General features: G+C 31.7%; 1 long non-coding RNA gene across 1 annotated transcript; it reads left to right on the forward strand.

Annotated features, from left to right (window-relative positions):
* Positions 1 to 804: 804 nt before the first annotated feature.
* On the forward strand, positions 805 to 2,871 carry LOC133174369 (uncharacterized). The gene is made up of 2 exons (XR_009719128.1): positions 805 to 1,003; positions 2,649 to 2,871. It is a non-coding gene; the product is annotated as an uncharacterized LOC133174369 (long non-coding RNA).
* Positions 2,872 to 3,421: the final 550 nt, after the last annotated feature.

Here is a 3,421-nt window from a genome sequence, read left to right on the forward strand (position 1 = left end):
GAGAATATTAAAAAAAAAATTGTAAAAATGTTTGCAAATCCCAGATTAAACCTATCTTTGGATTGTATAATTTTGTTTAACATGTTTCATGCCAATTGTTCGGTCAATGTTTTAATACTAAATTTGACAACTGATTACTTCGTCTACCTGAAAAATACAGATGGTTCACATTGCGGATCGAATGTGACTGGTGAACAGGGGATGCTAAGCTAACTTCTTCTAGGCACATAATCCCATATCTGGTGTTTCCAGTGGTCCATGCTCTTGCCCTGTTCACGTTTCATATTCTTTATAAGATTTATGAAATTTATCACTCTACATTATCTTCACCTTTGATACATCTGTCTAAAAATTAGGTTAAAAAAATTAAGTCTAAAATTTAAGTTAACATTCAAGTTGATTATCAAATGAGTTCCTCATCTTAATGCCTCCCATTGTTTAGACTATTTGGCCACTACACATCCAAAAATACCAAATTCACGTAAAAACAATTTTTTCCTAGTTCTTTGTGATAGATGTGCATTGATTGTAGGTATTTGTGAACTATCTTGATGTGTAAATTGTATTAGAATTCAAGTTAATGGTACCCGGAAGTTACCCGGAAGTTAAAATTTTTAATATTTTTAACTGCTATGTCCGGTGTAAGTAACTCTTCCGGGTTATTGTGTTTCCTTTTAGAACTCAAATAATTTCTTTAAAGAAACGAATGTTAAAATTCATGATTTATGAAACAGAAAACGAAAGTAATCCATCACAAAGGTATTTATATGGAAATTAAATTAATTAATTTTATTTCAGCGATTTTCTTGAAAGATTTTGTCATCACCGACAACAATTGGATTTCCATATAAAAGGTTTCTTGGTATGACATGAAAGGAAAATCATTTTCAATATCGAGGTAAAATGAGGCTTATACTGTGCACATGTTTCTGTTTGATTTTCATCAACTATTTTATCCTGTGTATTCCTACTCAGCGTGTAAATCTTCTGCAAAAGCCAAAAGGTATGTTTATCGGAAAATCATTTTTTTTTCCGTAAAGACATTAATGTAAGTTCTATAGGTTCTACTTTTTATCACTTTGATTCTTTCTTTTTGAAACTAAGGTTCTACCTATCATTGTAAAATAACCCATCCTCTACTTCAGAATAATTATAAGACTGATATTACTCACAAATTAAACTATCATAATATTACCAATAATTTGTTGTTTTGGGGGTTTATTCCTCAGCAAGTAAAAGGAACATAAAATCATTATGCTATTAAAAGCAAGAAACAGAGATAATATTGTCAAGGTATAATCTTGAATTGTTTTCGCCACAAAATAAGGATGTAAAGTGTTACGAACATAAAATTATGTATAAATGTTTAGTAATAGATTGAACACTGCGAAATTTACGTCTGGAAACGACAAAGTCCGGACTTTCAACTACCCTTTCCTTAAGACAATTTAATTTTTTTTCTTGAATTTTGATGGGATTTTTTATTACGATCACATCATGTTAACCTTAACTTACACAGTGTAGTAGTTTTCTTGAAAAACTGTCCCAAATATAAGAATCCCATGGGAGAATGGAGGGATTTTTCATCCCACCTGAAATCCCACCAACATCCCATGGGAAAAATAATGCGGTGGGACATTTTGTCCCATATGGGGAAAAATCGTTTGATTGTTGCAAAATGGGATAAGTTCTCCCACAGGACAAAATATTCCACTAAATCAAATAGCTAGGATTAAATATCCAATGTCTTGGCATAATATAGGAAAAATAATCCTATAGTAACATAATTGGAGACAAAGTAGTTTAATAACATTAAACTAATCCAATGATGTACCATGATACTTTAACGGAATTTAAATTTCGTCCCAAAATAATTCACACTATAAGTGGATCAATATATGTTATAGAAACATATAAACCAGTCTTTTGATAATATAAAAGTGGGAACATATTCGAAGTTACTATGTCTTTAATGATAGTGACATTAAATTTCTATATCCAGTTTGACCCTTCACTTCTGATATTGTGACCCCAAAAATGTGGTGGTCATTTACTCTTCAAAGGGTACCATTTTACCAAATGTAATATCTGTCAAGCAAATGATTCTCTAATATTGAACGGACACCATCTTTTCATGTCTAAAGTAGTTTTGTCATTAACATGAGACCTCAAAATAACCTCAAAATCCACAGTGTCAATTACTCTTCAGGGGGTGCCATTGTACAAGGTGTGATGTGCGTCAAGCAAAGGGTTCTTAAGATATTGAGCGGTCAATACTAATTTTTTTTTCTCCCATGGGATTTTGATGGGATGAAATAATCCCTCCACACTCCAATAGGATTCTTATATTTGGGACAGTTTTTCAAGAAAACTACTACAATGTGTAAGTTAAGGTTCACATAATGTGATCATAATAAAAAAAAATCCTATCAAAATTCAGGAAAATGTTTTATTATGTCTTAAGGAAGGGGTAGCTGAAAGTCCGAACTTTGTCGTGTCCGGACTTAAATATCGCAGTGTTATTGTCAAAAACATCAGAACTTTTTTTTTCTTGGTCAGTTCTTTGAAAAGAAAAAAAAATGATTTTCTTCTAAATTTAGACACGTTGAAATCCTTTATAGCATATGAATATTTTGCATTTGTTTCAGGTTCCACAGAAACACCAACGGTAATTGCAGATGGAATGTGTTCCTTTTGCAAAACAAACGTAAACTACACGGAAAGTAAATGTTACGTATTCTGTGAAAATAAATGATGAAAATATGACTTTATGATGTCACCAACAGAATAGATTCAGCACTGGCAGATATTACCTTGAATTTGAATTGATTAGACATTTAACTTGTAATAAATTTTTGTTCGCACAATGGACCTCTGATTTTTTTTTTATTTATTTTATTTATTTATTTATTTATTTATTTCGTTTTAGGTTTGTTTTCTTTTTTCTTTTCAATCGGTCACACCCGCCGTATGCTCCTTGTCATATTCGGTAAATAACGGAAAAAATCGTAGACAATTCAGTGTGTAAATAATGGCTAAACAATTAGTATGAAAAACATCAGTCAGCATATGACTTAATGATAGATTGTGTTTGCTGACAAGGTCATTGTATCGACCATAGAACTTACGAAACGATGACTTTAAAAGGGACTGCTGATATTCTTGTTTCATCAACTTGTTTGTCTCGTTTGAGAAATCGTTCATACGTAGAGCATGTTCTTTCGTATCTAATCAGCTGAGAGATATACACTTCATATGCTGGTGATGAGAGTATATTGCTGCATAAGTAAGGGAGGTTTACGATTGAAAAGTTAAGGTCATCACATTTATCATAAAACTTTGTTTCTAGATTACCATTAACGCCTTTTTCTTAAAAAAAGGTAAATTTCGCAAATTTTGACATTTGAGATTCCCCGTCTGG

The sequence above is a fragment of the Saccostrea echinata genome, unplaced genomic scaffold, assembly GCF_033153115.1.
Source record: "Saccostrea echinata isolate AGI-Se365-2 ecotype Australia unplaced genomic scaffold, CSIRO_AGI_Sech_v1 ptg000057l, whole genome shotgun sequence".
In the NCBI taxonomy this organism is placed as follows: domain Eukaryota; kingdom Metazoa; phylum Mollusca; class Bivalvia; order Ostreida; family Ostreidae; genus Saccostrea; species Saccostrea echinata.